The sequence below is a fragment of the Nicotiana tomentosiformis genome, chromosome 2 (genome assembly GCF_000390325.3).
Source record: "Nicotiana tomentosiformis chromosome 2, ASM39032v3, whole genome shotgun sequence".
In the NCBI taxonomy this organism is placed as follows: Eukaryota; Viridiplantae; Streptophyta; class Magnoliopsida; order Solanales; family Solanaceae; genus Nicotiana; species Nicotiana tomentosiformis.
Window position 1 is genome coordinate 40,555,190 of NC_090813.1, and position 24,277 is coordinate 40,579,466.

Consider the following 24,277-nt stretch of genomic DNA (forward strand, 5'->3'; position numbering starts at 1 on the left):
GCCCGGTGCCCATGGGCAAAATCTAGCAATGTGCCTTGGATCACCACAAGTATAACAAGCCCTCGGCTGAGGTGACTGCAGACCTTGGAACTAACCCCGTCGACCTAGGTATCCACCCTGAAAACTCTAGAGTAGAGGTGCACTAATAGGAGCTGGTGGTGAAGTGTAGGCTAGCTGGTCGGGATGAGACACATAATGGCCGCGACTACCTGAGGCACCATGAGATGCCTGGAGCGCTGAATAAAATGGACTGGGAGGATGGCCTTTACCAAAAGTACCCCTGCCTCCAGACGAGGCACCACTAAACCCATCGAAATGATGAGGCCTCTTATCAGACCTCTGCCCCCTCTCCTATGCAAGAACCATCTCGATCCGCCTAGTAATATTTGCAGCCTTCTGAAAGGAAATCTCACCCCCGGTCTCCTTGGCCATTATAGCCTGATAGGGTGAGTGAGTCTGTCAATAAATCTCTTCACCCTCTCTCTCTCAGTAGGAAGCAAGATAAGGGGATGACGAGCTAGATCTGCAAAACGGGTCTCGTACTGAGTAACAGTCACACTGCCCTACTTGAGATGCTCAAACTGCCTGCGGTAATCCTCTCTCAGAATGATAGGGAGGAACTTCTCTAGTAATAGATGAGAGAGATGGTCCCAAGTAAGTGCAGGCGACCAAGCTAGTCTGGTCAACAAATAATTTCTCCACCACCTCTTGGCGGAACCCGTCATCTGAAACACCACAAAATCGACCCTATTGGTCTCAACTATACCCATGTTCCGCAGCACCTTATGGCAGCTGTCAAGATAATCATGTGGGTCTTCAGAAGGTGCACCACTAAAGTGAACTGGAAAGAGCTTTGTAAACTTGTCCAATCTCAGTAAGCCCTCCGAAGATATGGCGGGCCTATCACCGGCCTATGTCGCAACGACCGGTTGAACTACCCCAACTAGAGGGGCTGCTGGAGTCTGAAACTGGGGAGACATCTGCTCCGAAGTATGAGTGGCGGGAGTCTATGCTCCTCCCCCAGTATGAGAGACGACTGGTGCTACCGGAAATGTACTGGCCTGGGCCACACTCTCCATAAGGCCTATCAAATGGACTAGAGCGTCCTCAAGCACTGGAGTGGCGATGAACCCCTCCGGGACCTGAGCCGGTCTAACAGGTATGGTATGAGCTAGAACCTCCTCATCAAAATCCACCTGAGGCTCCACTGCTGGTGTTGCTGCTCGAGCTCTAGGCTGAGCTCTACCTCGGCCTCTGGCGCGACCTCGGCCTTGACCTCTGCCCCTCGTAGGAGCCGCCAATGGAGGCTCCAGCTACTGTCCAGCTGAAGAGGAAGTACGTGTCCTCACCATCTATGAGAGAGAAAGAATAGAAGAGTTCAATCATCAATGATAGAATAAAATCGCACGATAGAGAGGAATAGAAGTGAAATTGTTCCTAAACTCCATAGACTCTGGAAGATAAGTACAGACGTCTCCGTACCGATCCCCCAGACTCTACTAAGACTTCTCGTGACTCGTGAGACCTAGGCAACCTAGTGCTATGATACAAACTTGTCACGACCCGGAATTTCCACCTTTGGGACCGTGATGGTGCCTAACATTTCACTCGCCAGGCAAGCTAACGTTAGAGTAATTCTTTTGAAAATTTTTAAACACTTCGAACAATTTAACCAATTAAACAAAAATGAAACTAAAACAAATACGAAATAGCATAATAACCCAATTATCTAAGTACAACCCGGATCTAGAGTCACAAGTACACGAGCTTCTAGAGGTTCTACAAAATAGTCTGAAATAAATACAACTGTCTCGAATGAAATGAATAGTAAATAAGGAAAGAGGAAGGGGACTTCAAGGTCTGCGGACGCCAGCAGATCTACCTAGAGTTTCCAAATAAGCTAATTCGAGTTGATGCACCTCACGGACAGCTGGGACCAGTACCAAAATCTGCACAAGAAGTGCTGAATGTAGTATGAATACAACCAACCTAATGTACTCCGTAAGTGTCGAGCCTAACCTCGACGAGTTAGTGACGAGGCTATGACAGGACACCCACGTAATTAAACCTGTACAAACAAAGATATACATGCAACATGACAACAAATAGAGATTAAACACGTACTAGTGGGAGGGGACATGCGAAGGGGAACATGATACGATAGCTATAACGGGAATGTCAACATAAGACAGTCAAGTAAATCACCAACCAATGAAAACGGATAACATAATGAATAAAGACTGCATGACATCACTCATCGTGCTTTTACTCTCAACCTCACCGTGAAACAATAATAATGGCACGGCATCACCCTTCGTGCTTTTACTCTCAATCTCTCCATGAAATGATAAATACAACACGACATCACTGTCACGACCCAAAATCCCACCACAGGCGTCGTGATGGCACCTAGTCTCTAAGACTAGGTAAGCCGATTTCTATTACATTTTGAAGCCATTTTTTTAATAATCTAACAGCGAAAATAATCACAATACACAGCCGCCCAAGACTGGTAGTACTGAGTCACGAACTCTAACTGAATACATGGAATGATCACGAGGACCGAATATACAATACTGTTTGATTACAAATGAACAGTACAATGAAATGAAAAGACTCCAAGGGACTGCGACGGTCAAGCAGCTCTACCTTGAATCCTTATGATCGCGCTTTAACTCTGCTCAAGTCCGATATCTTCAATACCTGCCTCTGCACAAATATGTGCAGAAGTGTAGAGTGAGCACACCACAACGGTGCCCAGTAAGTATCAAGGCTAACCTCAATGGAGTAGAGACGAGGTACAGTCAAGACACTCACTAGTCTAATAACTTGTGCAATATAATATACAAAAAAATAGGAAACAAATAATAATAATAAAGGCAGGACAAAATAACCTGTGATATGTACAACAGACAACAAGAACACCATTAATATCACTCAACAATTAATAAACACAATTACACCCAATTAAATCAAGCCCTTCAAATAAATGTCTTTCACATAGTTCTTCCAGATAACTCTCTTTCAAATATAATTCTCTCAAATAATTTTTTTTTCAAATATAATTCTTTCAATAAATCTTTTCAAATACAATTTCCTCAAATAAATATCTTTCAAAATACAATTCATTTATATGATACTTTCTAAGTAAAATCATTTCAAATAAATATTTTGAATATAATTCTTTCAATTAAAAAGTCACCATGTGACAACTCATTTCAAAATTATCAAAATACGGGTCTCAGCCCATTTTCATATTTCCACGGCACCTCGTGCCCATAATTAAATCATCATATTTGCCCGGCACCTCGTGCCCTCATTTCATATCACAAAGCCAAATATCATTATCATTTCATCACAATACCTCGTGCCCACATTTTTATATAACAACTGCACGGACAATTCACGTGCCAATATCCCCATCTCATATCACAATTCACGGCACCTCGTGCCCACATTTCATTTTATAAACCGCCTGGCAATAGCCACAGGCTCCCAATTTTAACATAAATCAGATTATTATCAATTTACTAACAACTAGACAATTTGCACAAGGTATAAAAATAAACACAAGAAAATCACATCATATGAAAATTGTCAACACCACAACCCCACATCATCACATATCGTCCCTGACAATAGCCACCCTTATCGCTCCTATTGCCACCCTTATCTCTCATATAGCCACCCTTATCGCTCCGCCCAGACAATATCAATAGCCACCCTTATCGCTCCTATTGCCACCCTTATTGCTCCTATAGCCACCCTTATCGCTCCGCCCAGACAATATCAATAGCCAACAAACACAACAGTGAAATGCCACCCTTATAACCACATAATATCAACGGTGAAATGCCACCCTTATCTCCCTAAAATAACAACTCACACAACACAATAATTTACACGGGAAATTATCACAACATAACAAAAATCAATTCATATCACAATTTGCCCAATGGCCACAACCAAATTTCAAAGCTACAGCCAAGTCAATTAATTTCATAGCAAATAGCCAAATGCTCCACACAATGTGTACAATACCCAAAAACAATCAATAGAGATAGAAATTACTCAACATAAAGCAAAGTCTTCATAAAAGATCAAATTTTCAATAATTATATAAACACCTCTTCTTAAGCTCATTTAATTAATTATTTGCAGAGGGAAAAATCCAAAATGAAATTAAATTTCAATAATTATCAAGCCAGCAAATTCACGAAATTTCATAAATAATCAAATAACAATCACATCACATTGTCATATAACAACAGAGTCAACAACAAGGGTTTAGGCACGACAAGTAGATGATAAAATATATGCCAACAATTATCCAATTTACTACACAATATGCTCAAGACTTTAACTCAATAAAATTTGCACATACAAACCAAGTACGTACTCGTCACCTCGCGTACATGGTTTTCAATTACCCAAGTTGCACATAAGACTCAATGCCTAAGGGGAATTTCCCCCACTCGAGGTTAAGCAAGACACTTACCTTTTTGAAGTTAGGCCGATATTCCAAAATAGCCTTCTTGCTTGAATTGACCTCCGAACAGCTCAAATCTATCCAAATTAATTGTATAGCTTCATTAAAATTCATCGAAAATAATTCCGGATAATAATACGTCGACTTAAAAATTTATTCCAAAAAGACAACAAAAGTCAATGCGGGACCCGCCTCTCGGAACCCGACATAATTTTCATGAAATCCGAACACCCATTCGGATACGAGTTCAACCATACCAATTTTATCGAATTCCAATAACAACTCGACTTCCAAATCTTAAATTTTCATTTTTTTGGGGGAAGATTTTACAAAAATCTTGACTTTTCCTCCATTAAATTCGAATTAAACGACGGATTCAAAGACATAATCATGGAAATTAATCAAAATTGGATAAGAATCACTTACCCGAAACACCCACGCAAGAATCTCTCCAAAAATCGCCTTCTACCGAGCTCCAACTTTGATTTTGAGTTTTGAACTCAAACCTCCGTTTTTGGGACTTTTAATTCTGCCCAGATACACCTTCTTCGCGTTCGCGAAGGCCAAAACCCAACTGCCTCAAATCCTTTATCGCGTTTGCGACCTCCCCGTCACGTTCGCGAAAGCCAATTATTTCTGCCCCATCATTTCCTCTTCGCGTTCGCGAACCCATGGTCGCGTTCGCGATGACCAGCTGACCAACTCCTTCGCGTTCGCGTTCCACTCTTCGCGTTCGCGAAGTCCAAATGACCCCAGGCCCCTAATTTCCTTTTCTTCTTCGCGTTCGCGTTGCCTGGGCCGCGTTCGTGAAGGCTTGCCCTGTTCCTTCTTCGCGTTCATATTCACAGCTTCGCATTCACGAAGGACAAATCATCAGCCCCTCAAACTCCTCTTCGTGAACGCGGGACATCCTTCGCGAAGAAGGAAACCAGACATCAACAACAGCAGTCCAAACAACTCCAATTTGGTCCGAACCCACTCCGAAACACACCCGAGCCCCTCGGGACCCCGTCCAATCATGCTAACCAGTCCCATAACATATCACGGGCTCACTCGAGGTTTCAATTCACATCAAATTACGCCGAAAATACAAATCGCACCACAAATTGAACTTATGAACTTCAAAAACTTCCAAATTCTAAAACTCGTGCCGAAACCTATCATACCAACCCGGAATGACGTCAAATTTTGCAGGCAAGTCCCAAATAATATAACGGAGCTGTTCCAACTCTCGGAATCACATTCCGACCCCAATATCAAAAAGTCAACCCCTCGATCAAACTTATAAATTTGGAAATAAGATTTGTAGATTTGAGGGTCGAGTTGAGGTTGGATTTTTGTAAAATTGGTATGGGTAGACTCGTGGTTGAATGGGCTTTCGGATTTTGTAACTTTCGTCGGGTTCTGAGATGTGGGCCCCACATGTGATTTTTGAGCTAAATTTCGGATTTTTATGAAAAATTAGTATTTTCTTATGGAATTACTTCCAATAAATTTTATTGACTGAAATGAATTATTTGTGACTAGATTCGAGGCATTCAGAGGCCGATTTGTGAGGCAAAGGCATAGCAGAGTAAAAAGTTTCACGTTTTGAGGTAAGTAGCGATTGTAAATCTAGTCCTGAGGGTATGAAACCCCGGATTTCCTATCATTCTACTATTTTGAAGCACATGCTAGGTGACGGGCGTGTGGGCGTGCACTGTTGGGGAATTGTGACTTGGTCCGCCCCGTAGAAACTGTAAAGTTGCATACTTTGTTGAAACCATTTGATACTTATATGTTTTAGAAAGAATTTCTGTAAATTAGGCTCAATGCCATGTTTGGGCCTTGCGCCAATGCTGTTTGACCCTTAGGGGCTGTTTCTTACCATCCTCTCATTGTTTTCGATTGAAAATCTATACTCAGTCATGTTTATACTTGTTTACCGCATAACTCAGTTTTATGACTTTATTTTGATGCATATAAATGTTTTGGGCCGAATGCCCTGTTTTACTAAAATGCCCGAGTGGCTTGAGAGGTTTATGACTGAGTGAGGCCGAGGGCCTGATTTGTGAGGATGATTGTGGATCGGGGATGCCTGCTTGCAGCATATTTATGTTTGATATCGGTCGAGGGCCTGATTGTGAGGATGAGTGTGGATCGGGGCTGCCCGCCTGCAGCATGCTTTATTATTATAGCACGTGAGTTGTCCGTGCAGATTATAGTGCTTGGGCTGAAGGCCCTCCGGAGTCTGTACACACCCCCAGTGAGCGCAGGGAGCAGGTTGACTACAGAGGGTTCCCCCCTAATTGAACTCAAGCTTCTTTTTATGCTGGAGCTCTCTCTTTTTTCCAGCCTTCTTTTTACAAGTACCTATTGAGTGCGAGTGCCGAGTGCCGAGTGCCTAGTGCTGAGTGACTGGGAGGCATGAGTGATTGTGAGGTATGCCCGAGTGGCACGAGTGACTGTGAGGTTTGCCCGAGGGGCTGTTTATGATTTCATCATTTTTTCTCACCTTTGCATTGAGCCTTTGTTTGAAAAATGGTTGGAAAAAAATGTCTTTAAATGATTTTTACTGGAACTGTGTTTAAACTAGATAATTTAATTCAAATCCTGATTTTTAAAAGCATGTGGTATTTTACTGAGATTTCCTGATATGAACGTTATATGCTTTATTACTCGTCACTACTGCTCAGTCTTTATTAATTTTTGTTACTTACTGAGTTGGCGTACCCACATTACTCCCTGCACCTTGTGTGCAGATTCAGGTGTAGCTGGATACGGTAGCGGTTATTGAGTGTTCTGGTTGCAGATTTTCTTGGAAATAACAAGGTAGCTATTTGGCGATCGCAGCCCCTGCTCTTCTCCCTCTTATCTTTCTTTAGTTGTATTTAGCTATTTTTCGGGCTGAGTTAGCCTTGATATTGTTAGACAGATTGTAGTATATGCTTATGACTAGTGACACCCCGATGTCAGGTTTTTCTTTTCCGCACTTCTGTTTTTCTTTAATTTGAACTCTTTAAATGGAGGTTTTATGTTAAATAACCTTGAAATTATCTTAGAAATGAAAATATCAGTTTGTTTTGGAAATGAGTCGGCTTGCCTAGCTCCGCAATAGGCGCCATCACGACAGAGGTTAGTTTAGGTCGTGACAGATTGGTATCAGAGCCTAGGTTACATAGGTCTCATGAGTCATGAGCGGGTTTAGTAGAGTCTTGTGGATCGGTACGGAGACGGGTGTACTTATCTTCAGGAGGCTGTAGAACCTTTAGGAAACTCCACATTCTTGAATTTTTGTAGTGCGAATATGTTGATTCTAGTAACTAAACATATGTTGTTTCCTTCTCTCACAGATGGTGAGGACTCATGCTACCGGTCAGGAGGGCCAGCTACCAGTACCACCAGCCAGGGCCGCGAGAGGCCGAGGCCGCGGTAGAGGCTGTGGTAGTGGCAGAGGTGCAGCCCGTACAGCAGTTGGGGCAGTACCTACAGATCCACCAGTTGTCCCAGATCAGGACCAAGTTCCAGTTGTTGATGGACCAGCTCAGGCACCATCTGTGCCTATTGTGATTCCAGGCCTTCAGGAGGCCCTAGTTAAGATTCTGACAGCGTGTACTGGCCTTATTCAGGCGGTCTCTATTTCGACATCCGCAACCACTTCTCAGGCCAGGGGAGGCACTCAGACTCCCGTCGCTCGCACACCCGAGCAGGTTATTCAGTGACTTCAGACACCAGAGCTACCACCAGCCTAGCCGGTTGCTTTTGCTCAAGATTATGTGGTTCCTGCTATGCTTGAGGATGATCAACGCATGTTGGAGAGGTTTGGGAGACTTCAGCCACCACCTTTCGGTGGAACAGAGAGAGAGGATGCTCAGGACTTTTTGGATAGATGTCAGAGGATACTCCGTACTACTGGTATTTTGGAGACTTGTGGGGTCTCATTCACTACCTTTCAGTTTTCTGGGGCTGCACTCAGATGGTGGGAGACTTACGAGAGGCGTAGGCATGTTGGCGCAGCACCCCTTACTTGGCAGCAGTTCTCCGTGGTCTTTTTGGAGAAGTTCGTGCCTCGATCTCACAGAGAGGAGGTGCGTAGACAGTTTGAGCGGCTCCGCCAGGGTGATATGTCTGTGATGCAGTATGAGATACGGTTCTCCGAGTTTGCCCGTCATGCTATCTGGTTGGTTCCCACGGGCAGAGAGAGGATCATGAGGTTTATTGATGGCCTCACTTATTAGATACAGTTGCTCATGACCAGGGAGCGGGTTTCAGGTACTACCTTTGATGAGGTTGTCGACATTGCTCGGCAGATTGAGATGGTTCGCGGTCAGGAGAGGGTTGAGCGGGAGGCCAAGAGGCCTCGTGGTCCAGGGTGGATTCAGCGGTGCTCCTTTTGGGGGTCAGTTCCAGCACGGTAGAGGTCGTCATTTCAGACAGGCTCAGTCAGCTCGGCCATTTCATCGGGATGCATCATCTGGCCATAGTTCTCACAGTTCTCATCAGGGCCACTCATCACTTAGTGCCCTTCCAGTTCAGAGTTCGTCCCGTGCTCCACCTGTTCGGGGCTCTTCCATGCCAGGTTCTTCTACCAGTCATCCCGGTGCTAGGGGTTCCATTCAGTTTCTGCCGCCAGCACCAGAGAGTTGTTTTGAGTGTGGGGAGCTTGGGCATATATGGAGGCAGTGTCCTCGTCGTCATGGAGATCTATCTTAGTAGAGGAGTCAGCCTCCGACTACAGCACCAGCTATCTCACCACCCGCCCAGTCAGCTCGGGGTGGAGGTCAGTCAGCTAGGGGTCGCCCTAGAGGGGGAGGCGGATCAGGGGGTGGTCAGGCCCGTTTCTATGCTCTTCCTGCCAGACCAGACGCTATTTCTTCAGATGCTGTGATTACAGGTATTGTCTCAGTTTGTCACCGAGATGCCTCAGTATTATTTGACCCTGGTTCCACGTATTCATATGTTTCCTTGTATTTCGCCCATTTTTTGGATATGCCCCGTGAGTCCTTAGTTTCATCTGTACATGTATCTACTCCTGTGGGCGATATTATTATTGTGGACCGCGTATATCGGTCATGTGTGTTGACTATTGGGGGTTTGTAGACCCGAATAGATCTATTGTTGGTCAGTATGGTTGACTTTGATGTGATATTGGGTATGGATTGGTTATCTACATGTCATGCTGTTCTAGATTGTCACGCTAAGATGGTGACGTTGGATATGCCGGGAATTTTGAGGGTTGAGTGGAGCGGTTCTATAGATTATGTACCAAGTAGGGTGATTTCATATTTGAAGGCTCAGCGCATGGTTGAGAAGGGTTGCTGTTGCGACCAAACACACTCACGCAAGTATACGCGGTCGTCAAGTAATAAAGTGACTAAAAGTCGGATGTCGAACCCACGAGGACTTATGATTAACTATTAACTAAATTAGACTATCCCAATTATCTAAACAAGAATTAAATCTAAAAATATTTTATTCTAAACTAATTAAATAAAAAAATATAAATAATAGACTTTGAACAGAGAAAGAGCAGATTTTAAGGATCTCAATGTAATGAAAACGATCTAGGGTTATGGGCTATCTAACAATCCTATTGTATTCTTCAATTGAATTGACCGACTAATTTATCTAGCTTATTGGTTGACAGGGTTAATGCTCATAAGAATCTGTCGAGTTCTTACTCGCCTATTCAAGCTAACCTAACGCCTATATGTCTATGGAGTTAGAATCAACAAGAACGCATTTATAATTCCTGTAAATCAACCAAGCAAGGCAATTAGGTATATGTCTATCCTAACCACGAATCCGTTCCCCGATGCCCGAGTTCAAGAACTTGCCCTACTCAATCCTATATGCAATATAGAATTCCCACTTTCGAGTTCAATTCTAGATTCGTAGATAATATTCAATTGGTGATCAAGCAATTAAATAATTAAGTGCAAGATTGAATAAATAAACTAATATGATAAATCAAGAAGTCAAAATCAATATCCGAATAACAATAGTCATGAAAGAACCACAACCCTAGAACGTGAAGTTTAGCTCCACATAGACATGGTAGCCAAACAACAAATCATATAAAGAAACATAAAAATTACTAAGTTTGGTGGGAGAAAGATGAAACTTGATGAATTCCGGCCTTCACAGCTTTTTCCTGGCTTTTTCCCTCTTCCCAATATGTTAGATAACCTACAGGAGGCGTTTTTGGCTTATATATTGCGTACAAAAGTCGTGGGCCAAAGCTCTCCTATTCCTAGTCCAAATCGGCTTCAGGGATTGATGCTAAGGTGGATGCGACGCATCCAGCTTGTCCTCTATTTCAATTTTTGCCTGCGAAGGTGGATGCGACGCATCCACCTTGTCCTCTATTTCTCAGCTTGCAATGCGATGGTGGACGCGACGCATCCAGCTTCACTTCTACTTCCCAGTTTCGCACGCGATGGCGGACGCAATGGCCCAACTTCACTGCTAAGGTTGCATGCAGGATGATGTTTTCCTAGGTTGGATGCGACGCATCCAACCCTTCTTCCTCTGGCTAAACCACCTTTTCTTCATATTTTGCACTCCGAACACCTTAAATCGTCACACATAACTTAATTAGTCATCAAACCAATAATTACACCATGTTGGGTGTTTTAAAGATTAAATAACATCAAAAAGTGGTTAAAACATGGGCAAAGTAACATCAACACATATCGAAATATGCCAAACATCACTACCCCACACTTAAACCTTTGTTCGTCCTCGAACAAACCATCCTATAGTAGACGAAACAAAATTAAGCTCTGATCATTCAAAGCACACTACATCTATGACCATGGTCATTTGCCACAACTAGGCTCTAGAATATGCATCATATGCACTTACCTTTACTTGTGTCATTCTTTTAAACATATTCGAACAAAGACAACATGCTCACAACAATCCTAACCTCAAAAACCGACTCAATGTCACAATGCACTCATGGCTTGAACACCCAACATCATAGAGAAGTCTAATAACATTACCTATCCCTCGTGAAACCATGTGCCCTCACAACAAAAGCAGAGAGAGTAGAATCAATCCACACATTCGAATCTCATGCTCACAAAGAAAATCGCTCACTCTCACAAAAGAAGTCACATGCATGTAGTTGGTACCATAGGCTTGCCCTTAATGTAAATCTCTACTAATGTAAGCTCGCTCGATCTAAAATCAATTAGGACTTTTTCATGGTTGTAATGTGGGCTAAGGGACGGGTAGGATATATTTAAGGAATAGTGATTCACCCTCCTAAGCACTTTAACACATCATCAAATAACTTAAGCGCAAATTCTTCAACACCACTTCAATTTCACAAATAATATCACCCCAACAATATTTCCTCTTTCTTTAAGCACTACTTTAATTCATACCCACTAGCAAGAACAAGACAACAATTTATTCATTTATATTTTTCTTTCTTTCAATTTCCGCTAGTGGTGTATTATTTTACAAAATAAGTGCACCCTTCTTTCTTTCATTGGTTCCACTCAAAAGTCACCCCACACTTAGTCCCTTCTTACTTCTTTTAGCGCTCATCTAACACTTAAAGTGCTTTAAGAGGTAAAAGGATCAAAACAATGTCAATTAAGAATAAAAAGGGTATAGGCTTGTAATGTGGGTACCAAATAAAAGGTCTACAGGCTCAAAAGGTTTAACTAGGGATAGATTTTATTTGTGATAAGCAATAAGCTCAAAAAGATCAAAGAAAGCCTAAAATCATTTTTCAAACCGAGCATCACCTAAAATTTCGCTTCAACTCACATACCGGGCAAGTTCTAGACACAAGTACACTACATGGACTACACAAAAACCTCACCACACATGGCACATGACTCATTAAGGACGGTTACATTCCGACTCTCAAACAATGCAAGTATTCACGGAGCCACGAGATATTAAGCATTAAGCGCAAAGTGAACACAAGTCAAGAAAATGAGAAATAGGCTGCAACAAAACATGCTATCCGTTTTAACAAGGCATCATCAATAGTTTCAGAGTGAGAAGGGAAGATATTACATATGTAAAAGCTTAAATATGCCAGTATCAACCAAGTCAAGGTCACCTAGGTTCATCATTCTTCCTCCTTTTATTCCCTACATTCCTACTCTACTCTAAAAAGAAAACAAAATTACCCGGTTCAAACTACATCCCATGGAAAAGAACCGAGGCACAAAGAAAAACCACAGGGGATTATTACTATCTACAAAGATACTATATATATATATATATATATATATATATATATATATATATATATATATATTTTTTTTTTCATAATGATAAACTGATAGATAAACTGATAGTTACTCCATATAGATGAATTTACTGCTATTTTATGCCATTAATCCAGTGAATATATTAGTACATTCATCCATACATCAAACATAAATCACCCCCACCCCACACTTAGGACTGTGCGTTGTCCCCAACGCACACAAACAAGGTAAAGTAGGGTGAGAAGGACTCCCTTAAGTCAAGGTGGAGGGCTCATCCGCAGTCTGTGGAGGAGCATCTGCATCCATAGCATTCCTATCATCAACAACTGGTGCTGATTCTGTATCAGGTGTTACAGCGACCTCAATAGGCCTGTTGAGTGGAGCCTCGGTGACTATGGGAGGAACAGGAGTGGATGGTCCGGCAGTGGATGATGCAATCAGCTGGGAGATGTCTGTACCTGCACATTGAACCAGAGCTCTGAGGAGTAATGATATCTCCTTCATCATCGTGGCCTGCTCGGTCTGAACTCGGCTTAGATCCGCACGAGTCTGTCTCAACTCATCCCTGGTGGCACTCAACTCGACACGAGTCGCTATCAGCTCAGCCCTGTTCTCTTGCATATCTGCTTGCATATGCTCAAATAATTGTTGGACGGTGAGCTTAGAAGACCTTCCCTTGTTCGGCTCTAGAACATGAGTGACATCATATGGTCCTGGAGCTTTAGCCTCAATGTCGTCATTCTCCTTGTCCCATAGTACTCCCCTCTCTGTTAAAAAAGCCGTTAGGGTATTAGCAAAGAACAGCCTCCACTTGTAATTCATCCTGGTTCGCTGCATTTGATCATGCATGATGGCTCCGAAGTTGAGTGGTATCCCCTCTAATAAAGCATATAATACGAGTGCGCGGTAACGAGGGACATCAGTTTTATGTTGGCATGGCAGCAGTCGGTTACAAATGAAATTTAGAGCCACACGTGCTAACGCACTCATGAATTCCTTTGCTATAGAGTGGTACTCCATACTCCCATGCTTCCATTCTGCATCCTTCCTGGTAGGGCATAGGACAGACTTAATGTGTGCATAATCTGGTGTTTTGCATATGGCATCAAACCTGTCAGTGAGTGTGTGTGGCACCCTTAAGAAGTTATTCAGAGCTTCAGCTGACACATTAATATCTACCCCTCTTACTCGCACAATGTTTCCCCGTGCGTGACGCCAATTGGCGTAGAGCTCTCTAACAATGGTGAGGTTGGCTTTGCCATGACCTTTCAGAATGGGTCCCCATTTTTGCACCTCTCGAATTGACTTGAGAAACTCTGAGTACTTTGTCTTAAGTGGTCCGATGTTTATCGGCTTTTCCGGAATGTACTTCTTTGAAACCAATATCTTCTTATAGGCTCGGAATGCCTTCTCATTAACAAAGTATTTCTCCCAATCAACTCGGTCTATGGGTTCACCTTCGTCTTCATCACTCATGTTGATCTGTAGGTGGTCATTGTCCGAATCGGAATCGGATTCAGATTCTGTAGTAATCTTCTCCTTCCCTTTATCAGTTGGAGCACTCATTCTCGAAGCTTTTCTTTGGTATGTCACAGGCTCTCGTATCTCTATTCCTTTGCTTGGTGTAATACCCTTCTTCACTGTCCTCCGGACCAATGTTTCCTCCTCCTCTTGCTCTGAATCATCACTTAACTGCCTAGGCAGCAGTTCCATTTCCTTCTCCGTCCGCTTCCTCTTTTTCTGTGGATTTGGACCGCCCGCTGCCCTTCCGGTAGGCTTTTTGGGCGGTTGCTTGTTACCATCTTTGTCTTGTTGCTTGGATGGTTTACTCGCTGCTGTCATTTTACGAATCTAAGTACCTGCAATGCAAAGAATTCAACAATTAGCAGATGAAACAGCGAAGTTCAGCTTTTTGCTGAGGGGGACGCGACGCATCCGCCTCGTTTTCTTGAATAAAATCTATGTCCTACGAAAAGAAAGGAGAAAAAAAAAATTAAAATAAAAATAAAAAAACTAACTAACTTGGGTGGCCTCCCAAGAAGCGCCTGATTTAACGTCGCGGCACGACGCAACATGTTCTTCATGCCTCCACTAAATCCATTGTGGTCTTGTGACGTGCAATGTCACCACCCCAATAGTGTTTTACTCTTTGGCCATTTACCAAGAATGTCGTATTGGACCCCTTATCACACAATTCTATCGCACCATGAGGTTTCACACTAACCACTTCAAACGGACCCGACCATCGAGATTTAAGCTTTCCTGGAAAAAGCTTTAGCCTTGAATTAAACAGTAGAATTTGTTGACCTGGTTCAAACTCACGATGTTGGATATGCTTATCATGCCATCTTTTGGTCTTCTCTTTATACAATTTGGCATTTTCATACGCATGCAATCGAAACTCATCAAGCTCGTTGAGTTGTAGCAATCTCTTTTCACCGGCCAAGTCCATCTCCATATTTAGCTTTTTAATCGCCCAATATGCTTTGTGTTCAAGCTCGACGGGCAGATGGCAGGCCTTCCCATAAACCAACCTGTACGGAGAAGTGCCTATTGGGGTCTTGTACGCAGTGCGATATGCCCATAATGCGTCATCCAGCTTCCCGGCCCAGTCCTTTCTATTCATACTTACTGTCTTTTCCAAAATCTGCTTGACCTCTCTGTTGGAAACTTCTACTTGACCACTCGTTTGGGGATGATAGGCAGTGGAAACTTTGTGCTTGACTCCGTATTTTGCAAGAATATTATTCAGCAGTTTGTTACAAAAGTGAGTTCCCCCGTCGCTTATCAACACTCTTGGGGTCCCAAAACGTGTGAAGATGTGCTTCTTTACAAAGCCTACCACAACTTTTGCGTCGTTAGTAGGAAGAGCTATGGCCTCTACCCACTTAGAAACATAGTCGACCGCCACCAAGATGTATCTGTGTCCGTTAGAATATGGGAATGGTCCCATAAAATCAATCCCCCAAACATCAAAAAGTTCTACCGCCAGTATATTTTGCAAGGGCATCTCGTGCTTCCTCGTGATAGTTCCAGTTCTTTGGCATCTATCACAATTTTTAACGAAGGCATGTGCATCCTTAAACAATTTTGGCCAATAAAAACCTGATTGTAGCACTTTTTGGGCGGTTCTATCCCCGCCGTGATGACCTCCATATGGTGACGCATGGCAGTCATGTAGTATAGCCTTCATCTCTTCCTCAGGAACACACCTTCTCACCAACTGATCTGCACACTGCCTATATAGGAATGGCTCATCCCACACGTAGAACCTTACATCATGTAGGAATCTTCTTCTATTGTCAGCTGTCCATTCTAGTGGCGTTACCCCACTTGCGATAAAATTCACATAATCTGCATACCATGGGGCTTCACCTGAGGTGATTGCCAATATTTGCTCATCCGGAAATGTTTCTTTAATTGACCCTCCTTCAGCTACATGGTTCCGGCTCTCTAATCTGGACAAATGATCGGCCACTTGATTTTCTGTCCCTTTTCGATCTCGGATCTCTAAGTCAAATTCTTGCAAGAGGAGGACCCAACGAATCAGCCTCGGCTTGGCGTCTTTCTTTTCAAATAGGTATCTGATAGCTGAATGATCTGTGTAGACGATGACTTTGGTTCCCACTAGATAGGATCTGAACTTGTCAAACGCCCACACCACTGCAAGCAACTCCTTTTCAGTCACTGTATAATTCATCTGAGCTGGATTCATAGTTTTGCTTGCATAATAAATGGAGTGAAAGATTTTATCCCTCCTTTGCCCCAACACCGCTCCAATTGCTATGTCACTTGCATCGCACATCAACTCAAATGGTTGTGCCCAATCGGGGCCAATGATAATTGGTGCAGTCACCAATCTTCCCTTCAGCTCCTCAAATGCTTTCAGACATGCATTATCAAACTTGAAGGTAACGTCTTTCTCTAGAAGCCTGCACAAAGGGGAAGAAATTTTCGAAAAATCTTTAATGAAACGACGATAAAAACCTGCATGACCCAAGAAACTGCGAATGCCTTTGATGGATGTCGGCGGGGGCAATTTTTCGATCGTCTCCACCTTTGCTTTATCCACCTGTAGACCATCTTTTGAAACCTTGTGCCCCAAAACTATACCTTCACGTACCATGAAATGGCACTTTTCCCAGTTTAGCACCAAGTTCGTCTCTTCACACCTAGCTAGCACTTTATCAAGGTTCATCAAACAACTATCAAAAGAACATCCAAACACAGAAAAATCGTCCATGAATACTTCTACATATCTTTCAACCATGTCAGTGAAAATAGCCATCATACACCTTTGAAAAGTCGCAGGTGCATTACAAAGACCGAAGGGCATTCTCTTGAACGCATACGTGCCATAAGGACATGTAAATGTAGTTTTCTCTTGGTCTTCTGGGGCTATAGCAATCTGATTATACCCCGAATAACCGTCCAGGAAACAGTAGTATTCCTGGCCAGCTAATCTATCAAGCATTTGGTCAATAAAAGGCAGGGGAAAGTGGTCTTTCCGGGTGGCATTGTTTAGTTTTCTGTAATCTATGCAAATTCTCCATCCAGTTACAGTTCTTGTAGGAATTAAGTCATTATTTTCATTAACTACTACGGTTATCCCCCCTTTCTTCGGCACACATTGAACGGGGCTTACCCATTTACTATCAGAGATTGGAAATACAATACCTGCATCAAGCCACTTAATCACTTCTTTCCTTACCACTTCTTTCATGATTGGATTTAGTCGGCGTTGGTGTTCTACACTCGGCTTGTGTCCGTCCTCCATGAGGATTTTGTGCATGCAGAAAGCTGGACTAATGCCTTTAATGTCAGACATTGTCCACCCAATTGCTCGCTTGTGCTCACGTAGCACCCTTAATAGCTTTTCTTCCTGTAATTTAGACAAGTGAGCAGAAATAATAACAGGTAAAGTGTCAGAACTTCCCAAATAAGCATATTGAAGGTGAGGGGGTAGGGGTTTAAGTTCCAAATTTGGAGCTTTTTCAATTGACGGCTTTGGTGGGGGGCCACTTGGCCTATTCAGGGGCTCAAACGGGATTATTCCTTGCATGTAACCACATGATGTATCTAGGATTCCCTTCATCTCCTCAACCTCATCATCCATCTCCAAGCTATCAAACAGCATGATTGCTTTTTCTAAACAGTCGCCTAGATATACACTCGTGTTAAGAAGTTTCTCATCCACCTCCACCACAGATATCATAGAGAGCTCCTCATAGTGGCGGGGGAGTTGGATTGCTTTGTAGACATTAAAGACTGCCTCCTCGTTGTCCACTCTCATAATCATTTTTCCTTCTCTCACTTTAATTATTGCATCGCCAGTAGCCAAGAGAGGTCGTCCCAATATGATTGGAACTTGTTCATCAGCCTCGAAGTCTAGAATAATGAAGTCAGCTGGGAAGATGAATTTTCCAATTTGCAGCAGCACATCTTCAATCACTCCTTCGGGGTAGGCTATGGACCTATCAGCTAATTGCAACATCACGGTGGTTGGTCTCGGAGCTCCCAGACCTAATTGCTTAAACAAGGATAACGGCATCAGATTTATGCTTGCACCCAAATCACACAGAGCACGTCCCACGTTAATATTACCGATTTGTACTGGAATAGTGAAGCTGCCAGGGTCCTTAAGCTTTTGGGGAAGCTTGTTTTGGACCCTTGATGTGCACTCCTCAGTAAGTGCAACCGTCTCGAACTCAGTCAATTTCCTCTTATGAGCCACTATGTCTTTTATGTACTTAGCGTACTTTGGAATTTCACGAAGTACATCCACTAATGGAATATTTAATTGAACCTGACTCAACATGGAGAGAAATTTGTTGAACATGCGATCGTCATTCCTTTTCTGCAATCTTTGGGGGAAAGGTGGTGGTGGCCTTGTAACCTCCATTCGCTCTGAACTTGCATCATCTTCCTTTGACTCTTGTGTTGCCTTAGGTGTCAACTCCCCCCAGGTATAGGTTTTTCTTTTATCTTCCTTGGCGCTTCCTCTAGTTCCCTCCCGTTTCTAAGTGTAACTGCATTAATTTGAGGGTTCTTCTCTGTATCACTGGGAAGTGAGCCTGTAGGTCTAGTATTTTGGTTTGCTGCTAACTGCCCCATTTGCCTCTCAAGATTTCTGAAATCGGTCCTGAGCTGTTGATTGTCTAGTAACAACTTTTTCAGCAAGTCATTCGTACTTTCTTCCATTTGTTGGGGTGGCTTCTGAGGTTGAGTAAAATTCCCTTGAGGCCTATACTGATTCTGTTGACTTCCGCCCCATGAGAAGTTAGGATGATTCCTCCAGTTTGGGTTGTAAGTGTTCCCATATTGCGCATGTTGATTCATAGGACCTCTGTTTTGTTGTCCCACATAGTATATAGATTCAGGATTCGTGGGGCACATGTCAATCATATGACTGTCTCCGCATAGTTCGCAACAAATAGACATCTGCTGTACATGTTGCATTTGTTGTGTTGTCATTCTATTCATCTGATTTGCCAATTTTGCTATATCGGCTCTCATGGCGGAAAAGTCATCAAGCTCAATCAAACCGGCGGCCTTCTATTTAATTACCCTTCGTGAATCCCCCTCTCCTTGCCAATTATGGTCATTAGCAGTGAAATTATTTAGCAGGAGTTGTATTTCACTATACGGTCTTGCCATGCAACTACCCCCACAAGCTGAGTCAAGATTCATCTTTGATGCTTCATCTAACCCATCAACAAAAGTGTGACCCAATACCTCATCAGTTTGACAATGATGCGGGCAGTCTCTGAGTAGTTTCTTGTATCTTTCCCAAGCTTGACGAAGTGTCTCGCCATCCCGTTGTTGGAACCCAAGAATTTGGCTCCTCAACGACTTTGTCTTCTTAGTTGGGAAAAACTTGATCAGGAATTTCCTTGCTAGATCATCCCAAGTGTGGATAGAGTTCGCGGGCTCCTTTTGCAACCATTCTTTAGCTTCCCCCAACAGTGAAAAAGGGAATAGTGTCAGCCTGACATAGTCCTTGGAGACGTTCGGATAATTGTAAGTGTCCGTGATTTCCAAGAAGTTCTGAATATGCCTCTGCGGGTCCTCATGAGATAGACCCACATATTGTCCTGTGGACTGAATCAGCTGTACCATGTACTGTTTGAGTTCAAAATGCCCAGTGATATCAGGCTTCACAATAGCCTGAGTCATATTCGCAAGATTGGGCCTTGCGGCTTCGATTACCGGACGCTCTTCATTGCCTGCCATATCTATTGGCTGTGGTTGGATTGCGATGTCCAAATCTCTTTCTATTCTCGTTCTAGCTTCGTGTTCCCTTCTCACTCTATGTAATGTTCGTTCGATTTCTGGATCAAGAGGAATGAGGTTGTTTGCACTTCTACTCCTCTGCATTCGAGAGTAAACCCTGCGTTGACACAAACCAGGCAAACTGAAAATTAAAACTTGAAAACAAATATCTAATAAAAGCTTAACTTAGTCACGTAGCTAATTTCTAAGTCCCCGGCAACGGCGCCAAAAAACTTGTTGCGACCAAACACACTCACGCAAGTATACGCGGTCGTCAAGTAATAAAGTGACTAAAAGTCGGATGTCGAACCCACGAGGACTTATGATTAACTATTAACTAAATTAGACTATCCCAATTATCTAAACAAGAATTAAATCTAAAAATATTTTATTCTAAACTAATTAAATAAAAAAATATAAATAATAGACTTTGAACAGAGAAAGAGCAGATTTTAAGGATCTCAATGTAATGAAAACGATCTAGGGTTATGGGCTATCTAACAATCCTATTGTATTCTTCAATTGAATTGGACCGACTAATTTATCTAGCTTATTGGTTGACAGGGTTAATGCTCATAAGAATCTGTCGAGTTCTTACTCGCCTATTCAAGCTAACCTAACGCCTATATGTCTATGGAGTTAGAATCAACAAGAACGCATTTATAATTCCTGTAAATCAACCAAGCAAGGCAATTAGGTATATGTCTATCCTAACCACGAATCCGTTCCCCGATGCCCGAGTTCAAGAACTTGCCCTACTCAATCCTATATGCAATATAGAATTCCCACTTTCGAGTTCAATTCTAGATTCGTAGATAATATTCAATTGGTGATCAAGCAATTAAATAATTAAGTGCAAGATTGAATAAATAAACTAATATGATAAATCAAGAAGTCAAAATCAATATCCGAATAACAATAGTCATGAAAGAACCACAACCCTAGAACGTGAAGTTTAGCTCCACATAGACATGGTAGCCAAACAACAAATCATATAAAGAAACATAAAAATTACTAAGTTTGGTGGGAGAAAGATGAAACTTGATGAATTCCGGCCTTCACAGCTTTTTCCTGGCTTTTTCCCTCTTCCCAATATGTTAGATAACCTACAGGAGGCATTTTTGGCTTATATATTGCGTACAAAAGTCGTGGGCCAAAGCTCTCCTATTCCTAGTCCAAATCGGCTTCAGGGATTGATGCTAAGGTGGATGCGACGCATCCACCTTGTCCTCTATTTCTCAGCTTGCAATGCGATGGTGGACGCGACGCATCCAGCTTCACTTCTACTTCCCAGTTTCGCACGCGATGGCGGACGCAATGGCCCAACTTCACTGCTAAGGTTGCATGCAGGATGATGTTTTCCTAGGTTGGATGCGACGCATCCAACCCTTCTTCCTCTGGCTAAACCACCTTTTCTTCATATTTTGCACTCCGAACACCTTAAATCGTCACACATAACTTCATTAGTCATCAAACCAATAATTACACCATGTTGGGTGTTTTAAAGATTAAATAACATCAAAAAGTGGTTAAAACATGGGCAAAGTAACATCAACACATATCGAAATATGCCAAACATCAGTTGCCTATCTTATTTGGCTTTTGTGAGGGATGTTAGTGCAGATACTCCTGTCATTGATTCTGTTCTAGTGGTACGTGATTTTTCGAATGTATTTCCTGCAGACCTATCGGGCATCCCTCCTGACAGGGATATTGACTTTGGTATTGATTTGGTGCCGGACACTCAGCCCATTTCTATTCCACCGTATCGTATGGCACCGGTGAAGTTAAAGGAATTGAAAGAACAGCTTTAGGAACTCCTTGATAAGGGGTTTATTCGGCCTAGTGTGTCACCTTGGGGTGCACCGGTTCTATTTGTGAAGAAGAAGGATGGTTCCATGAATATGTGTATTGATTACAGGTAGTTGAACAAGGTCACAGTCAAGAACAAGTATCCTTTGCCTCGCATTGATGATTTATTCGACCAGCTTCAGGGGGCGAGGGTGTTCTCCAAGATTGATTTGAGGTCCGGTTATCACCAGTTGAAGATTCGGGATTCAGATATTCTCAAGACAGCTTTCAGAACCCGATATGGCCATTATGAGTTCTTGGTGATGTCTTTTGGGCTGACCAATGCCCCAGCAACGTTCATGCATTTGATGAATAGTGTATTCCAGCCCTATTTGGACTCATTCATTATTGTATTCATTGATGACAGGGTGTACTCTCGTAGCAAGGAGGATCACGCTCAGCATTTGAAGATTGTATTATAGAGATTGAGGGAGGAGAAGCTTTATGCAAAGTTCTCCAAATGCGAGTTTTGGCTCAGTTCAGTAGCATTCTTGGGGCACGTGGTGTCCAGTGAGGGTATTCAGGTGGATTCGAAGAAGATAGAGGCGGTGCATAGTTGGCCCAGACCATCCTCAGCCACGGAGATTAGGAGCTTTCTTGGTTTGGCGGGTTACTACCGTCGCTTTGTGGAGGGATTTTCATCTATTACATCACCCTTGACCAAATTGACCCAAAAGGGTGCTCCATTCAGGTAGTCAGATGAATGTGAGGAGAGCTTTCAGAAGCTCAAGACTGCTTTGACCACAACTCCAGTGTTAGTTCTGCCATCAGCTTCAGGTTTTTACACTGTGTATTGTGATGCCTCGAGGATAGGCATTGGTTGTGTTTTGATGCAGGAGGGTAGGGTGATTGCCTATGCCTCGCTCCAGTTGAAGACCCATGAGAAGAACTATCCTGTCCATGATCTTGAGTTAGCAGCCATTGTTCACGCCTTGAAGATTTGGCATCATTATTTGTATGGGGTTCATTGTGAGATCTATACTGATCACCGGAGTCTGCAGTATCTATTAAAGCAGAAGGATCTTAATTTGCGTTAGCGGAGATGGTTGGAGCTTCTTAAGGACAATGATATCACTATTTTGTACCATTCGGGGAAGGCCAATGTGATGGCCGATGCTTTGAGTCGCCGGGCAGAGAGTTTGGGGAGTTTATCATATCTTCCAGCAGTAGAGAGACCTTTGGCATTAGATGTTCAGACCTTAGCAGGCCAGCTTGTCCGATTGGATATTTCGGAGCCTAGTCGGGTATTGGCTTGTGTGGTCTCCAGGTCTTCTCTTTATGACCGTATCAAGGAGCGTCAGTATGATGACCCTCACTTGCTCGTTCTTCAGGACAGGGTTCGGAGAGGTGATTCTAGGGATGTGACTATTGGTGATGACGGGGTGCTGAGAATGCAGGGCCGGATATGTGTGCCTAATGTAGATGGGCTTCGAGAGCTGATTCTTGAGGAGGCCCATAGCTCGCGGTACTCCATCCATCCGGGTGCCGCGAAGATGTACCAGGATTTGAGGTAGAACTATTGGTGGAGGCAGATGAAGAAGGATATAGTTGGGTTTGTGGCTCGGTGTCTAAACTGTCAGCATGTTAAGTATGAGCATCAGAGACCAGGTGGCTTGCTTCAGAGGTTAGAGATCCCAGAGTGGAAGTGGGAGCGGATCACTATGGACTTTGTAGTTGGGCTCCCATGGACTTTGAGGAAGTTCGATGCTATTTGGGTTATTGTAGATCGTCTGACCAAGTCCGCGCACTTCATTCTAGTTGGTACTACTTACTCTTCAGAGCGGTTGGCTGAGATTTACATCCGAGAGATCATTCACCTGCACGGTGTCCCAGTTTCCATCATTTCAGATAGGGGTACTCAGTTCACATCGTAGTTTTGGAGGGTCGTGCAGCGAGAGTTGGGTACTCAGGTTGAGTTGAGCACAACTTTTTACCCTCAGACGGACGGGCAATCCGAGCGCACTATTCAGATATTGGAGGACATGTTGCGTGCTTGTGTCATTGACTTTGGGGGTTCATGGGACCAGTTTCTGCCACTCGCGGAGTTTGCATATAACAACAGTTATCAGTCGAGTATTCAGATGGCTCCGTACGAGGCTTTGTATGGGAGGAGGTGTAGATCTCCGGTTGGATGGTTTGAGCCGGGTGAGGCTAGGCTCTTAGGTACAAACTTGGTCTAGGACGCATTAGATAAAGTGAAACTGAATCAGGAGCGGCTTCGCACGGAGCAGTCCAGGCAGAAGAGCTATGCGGATAGGAAGGTCCGTGATGTGTCTTTTATGGTCGGGGAGAAGGTTTTGCTAAAGGTATCACCAATGAAGGGTGTTATGAGGTTTGGGAAGAGGGGCAAGTTGAGCCCCCGGTTCATTAGGCCTTTTGAGGTGCTTCAGAGGATAGGAGGGGTGGCTTATAAGCTTGCCTTGCCACCCAGCTTGTCGAGTGTGCA